Raw genomic sequence first — 11,247 nt, 5'->3', positions numbered from 1 at the left:
GTTTGCGCTATTTACTTACATAGTTTTATTCAGTGGCACAGATTTATTACTGTTTCTTCTAATTTTTCCTTGGTAGGAACTGAAAACAGAAGTGTATGTCCTGGGGACCCTCGGGTATTTGGTGTATTCAGGACCCCATTAATAAATGCTGCTGCTGTGCTTCATGGCTATCCATGGCCACACCATGCTGTTCTTGACATTAATATGATTACTTATATGAGCAGAGATATTCAAATGTTACTGACTAGAACGTCTGAAGGTTGTTAAGCAAAGATAAACAGCACTACAGTGGAGTCAAAACTAAAAGAAAGCAGATGAATAAAGACATAGTTTTCTTTGGTTAGCCCTTCAGACTCTGGAGTCAGGTCTATGTTGGTTTTTTGCTGTTCAAGTGAGATCTCCTTTAAAATCTCTTCTTTCATTCCTATTAAATATATCAGGTTTAGGTTTTCTAGCTTGAAAAAAAAAATGCAAAGGGATTATCTAAGAAATAAAATATGTTTCCAATTACTATCTGAAGCTTTTATTTTTTAAAAAATCATTAGTAGAACATTTTTTATTGAAGATAATTCTGCAACGAGATCTCTGGCAAAAGATTCTGTTTTATTAACTAATACAAAGTCCTATCATTTCTATATTAGCTCTTTTTACTCTTCCTGCAATGAATGTTTCAGGGATCATTTGTATATAGAGAAAGAACATTTGAAAGAATGTGGGTAGCTCAGAAACTCACTGAATGTATTACGTCAGATTTTGAAAACATCTGACAGAAATGTGTCTTGGACAAGAAATCTGTCTCAGGCTACTGGACATGAATAATACTCAAGCAATTTAAAGGCAGAGAAGGCTGCTTTTGTTCTAATTTTTATGTTGGATTTGAATATTTTTGCATTTAAAATTTAATCAAGAATCACAGTAGGACTTTCAAATCATATTAGAAAAAGTGTGTTTTCTTGTTATTTGTACAGGATCAGACTTGAAGTGGGATGAAGGCTACAAATCCTACATCAGTATCAAGCACTGTAATATGTTTTTTTAAGTCTGATTTTCATCATATTTTGACTATATTTAGCTGTCTATATGATCTAGAGTACTATGTCTTATAAATTAAAATCTATATTAATATCTATAGCTGATACATTTGAGTTAAAGAGTTTTTTTCCTTGTTATGCTTAGTGTTTGTATTACATTTCTCTCGAACTCTAGCCTTCCTCTGCTGGACGAAACACAGTCTTTATTCCAAAAGATGTTAAAATCTTTAAAATTTAACATTACATTTGAAAGCTATTGAAATCCTTAGATACTAACCTGTATTCCTAATTCAGAAAAATGCATACTCTGGAGAAACAAAAGAGCACTCTGGACAGGCCAAGGTTTCACTTTCAGGCTTCTTGAATTTTCAAGCTGGTTGTCTGCATTCATCTCTTGGTGACTGAATTAAACTAACCTGACTATCAGTCGGTGAGCAACCTTAGGCAATGAAAGCTTTTGGTATTGTGGGACGCATCTAGAGTTAATCACAAATATGTCCTGTCATAGACTCCTGACTGTCACAGCCCATATGTTGTCAAGAAAAATCCTGCAGGTATCTGTAAAATAGGAACAGTACTACCAGTCTTGTGATGGTTATTTAATGAATTTCTGGGTTGCAGCCAGATCCAGTTGAGATAATAATCACAGATATAGTCATGTAATAGCAAAACAAATACTAAGGGAAATGTTAAGTGTAAACATGGAATGAAAAGTCCTAAGGCCTTAATTCAGCAACACATTTAAGCACTACACCTAAGTGCAGTCCCTATCAGTAAAGCACTTATGTTCCATTACCATCACACTTCAGAAATTTCTTTGCTTTTAGTATCCTCTCTCCAGCAGAGTTTCCTGCTAGAGGAAGTGTTGGAGCCCACAGTTTGTATAACTCTGACCAGCTCTGCATGTGTTGGGGTCACAGTCATATTAGTATATAATCTTGTTATTGTGGGCATGCATAGTCAGGTGATAAAGTTCAATTGGACTCCTGCAGCTTTTTCCAAATACTTTTCCCAAGAAAATATGCATATGAAATGCTGCAGTGTCACCCTGTCAGTGGCACTACATACTTTTGGCATTGTTTCTGGAAATTACTTTGTAGAAATAAAAGGTCAGGTATTCACTACGCAGAATAACACGTTCCCACTTGTAAATGAGATTTGGTTTAGAGCCACAGGGGGAAAACAGAAACTTGCAATAAACAGTTACAGAGTTTGGTGCCCTTTAGATATACGGAATGACGGAATTTACTTACAAACATTACTTAGCATGTTTAATACATGAATCACAGTTGCCTGCAGACTCCACTTTGCTCACAAGCTCAGTATGGACAATGTTAATGCAGGCAGCATTGCTTGATATAGACGGGACAGAAGCTGTTCACATATCTCAGGCTTAAACTTAAACATGGGTGTAGCAAAAGTCTACATTAGAGAACTTGTGAGCACTGCTTAGTTTTAGGTGCCTGACACAGCTGCGTCCTTGTTTCTTCTCAAAGGAAGCCCCAGAATTTGTCCCAGATGCTATGGGGGACTGGTGCGCCAAGACCCCAGTTTGTGCTGGGATGAGCAACCAGAGTGAAGACAGATGCAGCCTAAGAGCAAATGTAAATGAAGAGCCTATGGATTGCAGGCGAAGGGTATGTGTCCCAGCTTCCAGGCAGTAGGCATGCATGGCTTGGTGAGCAAGTGCTTAACTGAACACTAATGGTTGTTTTCCTCAGAGCAGTGCTAAGTGGAAAAGTAATTTACTTTCTCCATTCTTTCCTGTCAACCTGCCCTGCAACTGCCAAATTATATTAGGAAAGAAATGCTTTTTAAAATATGCGCTCCAAAAAATAACATAAGTTGTCCACGGCTCTCTGTTGATTCCTTTGTATCAACAGATGAATCTCATTCTTAAAGCTGGATCTGGGATTCTAGTTCTCCTAAACACAATAAGTTGTCATGTATTGTATTTATGGATCTGAATACAAGTTTCACGCCACAGTAATAGCAGGGGTTCTTTTAGTGACTGTCTTGATGAACTGATGTGAAAATATTTCCATTCAAGCCAAACATCTGCTTTGTAGCTTCTTGTGAACACCTCTACTTGCGTTAAGTGAAGTTATTCAACAGGCTATTTGTGTGATCACTTTATTGAGCCTTCTTTATGGATGTAAGTAAATCTTCTTTGAAGGGGAGTTTGTGAACTAACATAATTTCATATCTGTCCTCTTTCAACTGGCATTTCTTTGTGAGGCCTCAATTTGACCATTTATTGAGTATTTGTACCACAGCAGCAGAACAGAACAGCCTGCGAGCCAGGGAAAAAGCATTTGCTCTTAAACCCCTGTATACACCTATAAGTCTTCTATACCCTTTTATACAGGATGTCATTGAGACAAAATAGCTTCACTGCTTTGGATTCACTACTTTCATATGGATCCCCTGGGGCTACCGGCAACTGCAGCCTCCCCCTGAGGCTATGTGAAACTAGGAAGCTAGGTCAGAGCAAAACACAATCAGACTTGTGCAATTATTTTTACAATTATTTCCTGAGAATAAATACACACTTCTTCATTACAGCTGAAGACTGAAAATTTAATTCTTGGCTCTACTGGTGGTATAGCAGGATGCTCAAGTGCTACCCTGTGCTACTTCAGGCACTAAAACATCTTGACCTTTCATCTGGAACAAGTAAATGGAGTTTTGCTTAAGTGGCACATCTGCTGTTCAAGCTGGGACTTCATTGCATTAAGACTGCCATTCCCAGTTCAGAAGACATTTGCTTATCCAACCAAATTATAACTCCAGTTTCCTTTTTACAAACATCTGCTTGGAGACAGGAAAATGTCTCTGGATATGAAGCGTCAGAAAGGAGCTTCAGAAATTTTCATGCAGTGTTGAACTTGTGCTCATTAGCCAAATTCCTCTCTGAAATTCTGCAAGCCCGACAATTTTACTTCTTCAGTCTAGTGCTGCTTGGTTCTGGGAAATCCTTCTATGACTATTTCATAACTTAAAGAAAGGAATCCAGATGCTACAAACAAGCAAAATTTGAACATATATGCTATCATTTTTTTCAGTACAATAGGTCCGTGTGTCACAATTCTTATTAGGTAGCAGAAAGAACATTATATGTGAAATACCTGAGCAATAAGAAACTCCTATTAATAAGGCTTATAAAAATTTCTCTCTTGGCAGTGGCTGTCTTTATGCATGGTTGTAAAAAGACCGTACTCAGTCAAACACAGAGCAGTGAGGGAAGGCAAAGCTGTAAAAATTTTTAGTAGGTTTTCTTGTGAGTATAAAAATTAAATTATTACCACCAACATTTTATCAGGAATATTCATTGACAGCATAAAATATGATACTTTTCAGAAGTAAAGAAGTCTATGTGTTTCATTTGCCTGTGTGTTCTGATACAGGAAGCCAGCTTTAATTTACAATGGTGGATCCTTAATGGTAGACATTTTTAAGGTATTTTATGTATTTATTTGACAAGTCTGTTCACATTTTCAATTACAAAGACATTTTGAGTGGTTGAAAATTCCCGGAGCTTCAGTTGAAACAGATTGAAACCTGCACCCCTTCCCAGCCCTATAACAAAAGAGCATTTTAACAGCTGGATGAGTACCAGGATGAGGTTACCTGGTGGTAGCAACAGCTGGCGTCCAGACGCCTCACCGTCCTACTGAGCTCACCTGTTGTGATGTTAGTGGAACTGATGCAGGTGGGAATATTTAAGTGGGAAATTTGTCCTCTCCCTTTTAAAATATTCTTTTAGATTTTTTCATCTTATTGATAAAAATCTACTCAGAGTTCAGTGGATGTGTTTCTCTCATTTGGGCACTCTTTTGGGGACTATGCTGTTCACATCAATAGAATTGCACCAGTATATAACTAGGAGGAGAGGAGCTGATCTAGGATTCATAAAGTCTGTTGATGTCATGTATTTTTCTTCCCACAGGCCAACTAATCAGTTAACCTGTTTCCTTCAGGCTGCTGGCATAAAAACAAATAGCAGTGTTCACATTTTCTGAAGAATTAACACCGTTCTGAAATGAATGACCCGTGTTTCAGTGTTACACGGCGGGCTGGGGACTATGCTATTCCTTGTGGCAGCTTTAAGGGGGAAGAAGCTCTCATGCTTTAAGACATAACTTTTGGACTTAAAATGTCCCTTGAAGATACAACAGCAACAAAACCAAATCCTGAGGTGTCAAAGGCTGTATTTATATGGTGGCAGCCAGAAGGGCTGCCATAGTGCACACATCACCAGCCTGTGGGTACATTTCTTCTCTTCTTGTGTAACCCTTGTATAGTGGAAAGATTATTAGAAAAGCCTTTTCTGAACAGTCAGTTTGTATTGGTCAAGTCTGACAAGTTGTCTTCTCCCATCAGGATACTACACATGTGAGACACCTATCAGGGACTAGTAAGGTTGAGTATCACACAGTTAAAGTTTGTATTAAATGCTCAAGACTTGTTGGGCAGAACCTTCTCCATATTTTAGTAGCAACTTGTTGCTTTACCAGATGTCAGGTCTCCCTTTGCGCGTGTAAAACTGCATATTCATGGTATCAGCAGTCTTAGATGCAGCTGAATTGCCTTGGTGGATGTCTACCTGTCTTCACTGACAACTGGGGCAGCTAAAGCAACTGGACTCCTAATGTAGGTGCCTTTTCAAGTTCCTGAAGTTGGGCAAGCTAGATCCAGACTCTACTATGCCTACCAATAAAATGGGTTCAGAACTGTACATTTTAAGTAATCATCTCACCCACTAATCCATATATGAGGAATAGTGACCTATATGTGAAGAAACATATATGTACGTAGAAACATATATGTATGTATAAACAAAGAAAATGTTTTAGTCTAAATCTTTACTGTCCAACCAAATGTTGAATAGAAGATTTGAAAAAAAAAACCCTGCATAAATAGCCTCATTTCTACAGTGCGTAGCTAGTCCTGCTTCCATAAAAATGTAGGCTAATATATCTATTAATTTAATGGGAGAAGACCTAGGTTGTGATGGTGGCATATTCAAATTATTGTAATGTGTAAGGCTTTAAAAAAATCTTACAAGCGTCTGAAAATTCTGCACTAAGCAGATACTTTTCCCACTCAACAGCATATCTCATAGAGGACAATCCTCTTGTCCAGAGATTGTAAAGGAGGCACATGAGGTTCTGGTTCTCTGTGTACTTTGTGTCATACTTTCTGTTCCTGTAGCTCAAGCCTTGTTCCTTGGGATGCTGCGGTACACAATTGTACGTCGCCTGCAAGACAGAAGGACAGGCTCTTGCTGTCAGTTTTTCCCAACAAGAAAAGTAGAGTTTAAAGTCAAAACAGATATGAAGCGAGAACGCTATAGGAATAAAAAAATGACCAGTCAGGTGTTTGTGCTTTGACCTAAACTGTATGAATGACAAAAGTACGACAGCATGGTTTCTAAATTATTAGGAATTTCTTACCTTTCAAGAAAGTTCATCCTTTACTCTTCTAATTGGCTTGAAAAAAGTCTCTTGGAAAGTCACTACTGTCCATTAAATTTCAGTTAAAATCTTTTTCTGTGTACCTTCAGCACAAAATTAAGAAAATTATGGTCACTTATTCTTTTATCATTTCAGATAGGTGTCTTTCCTTAGGTTGCTTATGTCTGATCTAAAACTTTTCTGTTGAATTTGGTGGGAGTTCATAAACTGTACGCTGTTTGCAGCTTTCCAAATGGTGAAAAGTTCAGCAAAATATTAATAATCCAAATTTTTGTTATTTTTCTTTTTTAACAGGAATGATGTGACACATAAGCATTCCTAATGAAATTAAGGAACAGAAGATTGCAAATTAGAAGCAAATATCTTACAAAGTGATGTCCTTATAACAACCATGGCTTAATTTGAAGGACTGGGTAATTATGACCATTAATATAATATGTTTCATTTTACATGTTGAGAAAAATTCCTCCTGTCACAATAAATGACAGTCCTAATACAGAATGAAGACACTTGGTATTTGTGTACTTAAGACAGCTATTTTTCAGTTAATATATGCTGTTCATCAGTGTCATTAAAGTATTAGCATACTTTTGTACCATATGTAAAGACAGCTTCTAATGCTACCCAATATAAGAAGAGTAGTTTATTTTTGTTTGCTTTAATGAAGATGTTTCTTCTATAGAACATCCGAGAGAGAGAGAGACCTACATAAAAGAGATGTGTGAATTATTTAAGGATAATATACCAGATTAGGGAGTTTTAATGTCAAAGAAACATTCTGGATGCTTTTTCTGCATTCATGAGACTCAATTTTGCATGCATTGAATATGGAAGCTGTCAAAAGTGTTGAAAGTCTGACAGATTTTTTTGAGCTAAGTATTTTATTTTTTGACAGAACAGTTCGGTTTCTGAGTCCTGCATCCTTGCTTCACTGAGCAAAGGATGCTGTTATGTTTGGCTTAGTTCATTTTGAAGTCTCCAGTGGTCATAACCCATAAGCCAGAGTGACACAGGGCCATCAATCAACACGCGATGTCTCTTGTCTAAGCTTTGAATTCTTGAGGCTATCTTTGCACATGATGTTCAGAGTGCAACTTGTGGAATATCAATCATTTTTATAATGTGATAGTGGAGCTCTGAGATTGGAGTTCCTGCCCACATCTCCAGGTCCTGAAGCTTTAACTGCTGGGTGACCTACCTGACAGCACTGTTTCTTCAGGCTTGGTGTTTTCAAATGTAAGAATGCCTTTAAATGTTTTTGAGTTGTACTTTAATGGCATGGAATTCAGCCAATGAGCCATGACCATTCCTGGGTTTTGGTGGCTCAATGGACACACTCTGAAGGTGGTTTTCTTCAGGCTCAAAATTAATTTTATTCTTTGTACTGTAATACTAACTAGTAGTTACAAGGTGAGTACTGGCATATATGCCGAACTTAAAATTTGTCAAAATGAAATAGTGATATAATCTGCTTGCTGTTTACATGTATCTACGCTCTTTTCCAGGTTTTACATAAGACTATGTCTTTTGCACCCTTCCCATGCAGTTTGCTACACAGATTTTTCTAAGTTAATTGAAGGAAAACAGAATCTCTTAGCTCAAATAAACCATTAAGAACCGCTTACCTAAACAATACAGGTAATACTGTTCTACCTCAAAAACTGGACCTGGAGTTTGCGAACATGCTGAATTGTGATTTTATCATATCAGAAGGTTCGTGACTTTTACTGACCACTCAGTTTAGGGAATTCTACAAATCCATATTTTACAAGATGGCTGATTCCAGAAATTTGTTCAGAAATACCAAAAGCAGTTAAAAACTCTCTCCCCAGGACCTTCATATTTTATGATTAAATATAATTGAAATAGGATTCAGCTGGGAAATTAAGCATGTTACTGATTCAAAACACTCTGAAATCCCATTATTTTTTATTTCACTGATTCTGGAAACTTCAGCATATGGTTGAAGTCAAGCATTTGTGTAAGTGCTTTGTTGTTTTGGGGCCAAAAGTTTGAGGATAAAACTAATTTTTTTCTATAAAGCAGCTATTCATTTTTTTCCTTTCATGCATAGCCTAACTGTGAATTTTAATTAAACTTTCATTGTAAGTAGCCTGCTGAACATGACCTATAAGCACACCTTTCTATTAAAAAGTATTCATATTTTTAAACCACAAAGACATACCTCTACATAACTGCAGCTACTCCTTTAGCTTGTCTGTCATCACTTGAATGATTTTTTAGCTATGCTCGTTGCGCTCTCCTAGTCCTGGCTCTGCTGTAAACCTTGTAGCGAACTGGACTGTAATGAATTCTGGGACTAATTTACACAGATTTCCAGTGACTTGTTAAGGCTGGCATGGCTATTTGAAGGTGGCAGCTTCTGCTGGCTCCAGGGAGTTTTGTGGTTGGTGGTGAAGCTGTGGAGGGGCTGTACAACACCCAGCTATTCCTGGGGTGTAGGGATGGACTATCTGGGGCTTGCATAGCATAAAGGTTATGTGGATTTAGTTGCCTAAGCATAGGAGTCTAATCAACTTGGACACCCCAATCTGGCCTCCAGCTGCCTCTCCAGAAGGGCAGAAATCTCCTGCGGGTCGTATCTGTCAGCCATGGGCACACATCTTGGAGACAGGCTAAATTAGCATCCGTCTCGCTTGAAGGACTCTGTGTATGTTACTCAGCCATCCCCTTAGCGTGCAAAGACAGTGGATACATCCCAACGCATGTAGGCAATAGCCCTGACAACTTAATGCAATTATGTGTGATAGTTATAGATCTAAAATGTATTAAAAACCCTCTATCGTCTTCAAGAGCTGCAGGGAACTGATCTCAAGACTTAGCAACTGAAGCTGCTGTCCCAGAACAGCATATGCAGGAACTGGTGACTGGTTTCACTTCTCATTTACCAGCTGGCAGCCAACACTTAGCAAATCTAATTCAGAAAGTCAGGTCAGGAAACACTCATATGAGGAGCCTTCTCACACTTGTCAGAAGTGTGAGAACTTTGTGATACAATGAGTGCAGAAGTGGGTCAGAAATGAAGATTTTTCTATGTTAATGCTCCCTCAAAATTTGAAGCAAATGATCTCCTCTATTTAAGTGACTGGTGTTGGCAGGGCTTCCACTAGCATTTTGATAGGGATGAATACTTGGAATTAGTTGCTGTATGGTAGGGTTGTGTACTATATACTACTTGTTTCCTTTTTCAGCATGTCAAGGCAGCCAGCACTGCCTTATGAAGATTGCCAGTGTGTCTCTGGCATCTACCACACGTTACCAAGCAGGTAGCAGTGGATTGCAGCACTTTTAGGAGGGCTGACTGGGGAGGAAGCATTCTGGTTACATCAAATTGAAGGGCTCCAGCTCTTGCCTGACGCTGTCTCAGTGACCTGGGCACCCACTGGATCCCTTCTCCTATCCCTGGTGTCTGCAAGAAGCAAACCCAGCTGTGGGCTGCTGAAAGGACCAGGACTCTGCAAATACCACAGTGGATATGTGATGCTAAATCCGTAAGCGTTTTTTATTGCTACATTTATGTTGTGTTTTGATTGTAGGCCCACTCAAAATCGGAGGAAGCCGGGTCTGCAGTACCCCAGCAACTTCCACGTGCCCTGGCTGCCGTCCTGCATCCTGCCTCCATGCCAGAGGTGGACCTGCAAGGCTGGGCTGGGAAGTACGTCAGGCTTGTGCTTGCTGCTTGGCTGGGCTCCCTAAGATCCGTTCAGCCTGACTGTCCCGCAGCATCAGACGAGATTGTTCGGTATTCTCTTGAGCCCAGGGATGTAAAAATGATCGTTAGCATTACAGTCCTCTGCCTTGGGAGTGGAGCAGCTGAGAGCTGGTAGGGAGCTAACCAGGCATTGCATTCAAAAAGCTTTAGGACATCAGTGACAGACCCACTTGTCTTTAAAGACATAATAACACATTTGATTCCCACTTGTGGGAGACTCCCAGTAATAATCCTATCTATTTGTGACAGGCATAAAAATACATGGGATTAAATTTAGCAGGGAGAGTGTAACTGTACAGTAGTGTGATTTTCCTCATGTTAAAAAGTCAGTTGCAGCTGTGTTGCACATTGCAAGAACTAATCCCACAAACAAATTAAAATCTTGTCCCTTTGCTCCAGAGACAATCCATTAATGCTAAGAGGTACTGTCAGATGTACTTATTGGGCTCAAAATATAGGCATATATATGTATGTGTATAGGCATATACATTAATGTGTACATGCATATGTGTATGTTGTGTAAGACTGAAGCATGCCTCAGGATTCCCCATCATGCTTACTTTCCAGAAAAAGGCATTCCTGTCAGTTCCACGGATTAGTTCAGAATGAGATAAAGTACAATATCATGCACTTTACATGTAAAATACAAAATAAAATGAAATTAATCATAATCCTGTTTCTCCCTCTAAATTCAATTTATTTCTTGCTACTTTCTCAGCTGGACTTTGTTTTCCCTTCCTAGGGAAAAAGACACCACACTTCAGCAAGAAAAGGTTTCAAACCTGTGCAGTTTGCTTGGGGAACCAGCAGCCAAAAGCTCCTCTGAGTAACGTCCTGTGAGCACTCAGAGATATTCCAGTCAGTGGGCCACTATTCTCACTGCGTGTTCACTTACTCTCACGGTAAAACCTAATTTGGTATTACCTCCCATGTCAGCCAGTCACTCATCCAGCTCTGTTAATGTCACACAACAGTGGTAGCAAACCACAGGAACAATCACGTTCTC

The 11,247-nt window shown here is 38.9% G+C and overlaps 1 long non-coding RNA gene across 1 annotated transcript; it reads left to right on the top strand.

Annotated features, from left to right (window-relative positions):
* The first annotated feature begins 2,410 nt into the window (after positions 1-2,410).
* On the top strand, positions 2,411-10,845 carry LOC140648051 (uncharacterized). Its single transcript, XR_012041073.1, has 3 exons — positions 2,411-2,668; positions 6,803-6,921; positions 10,066-10,845. It is a non-coding gene; the product is annotated as an uncharacterized lncRNA (long non-coding RNA).
* Positions 10,846-11,247: the final 402 nt, after the last annotated feature.

The sequence above is a fragment of the Ciconia boyciana genome, chromosome 1 (genome assembly GCF_034638445.1).
Source record: "Ciconia boyciana chromosome 1, ASM3463844v1, whole genome shotgun sequence".
Taxonomy (NCBI): Eukaryota; Metazoa; Chordata; class Aves; order Ciconiiformes; family Ciconiidae; genus Ciconia; species Ciconia boyciana.
The sequence above is the reverse complement of the archived record's forward strand: the minus strand, read 5'-3'. Positions and strand labels throughout refer to the sequence as shown.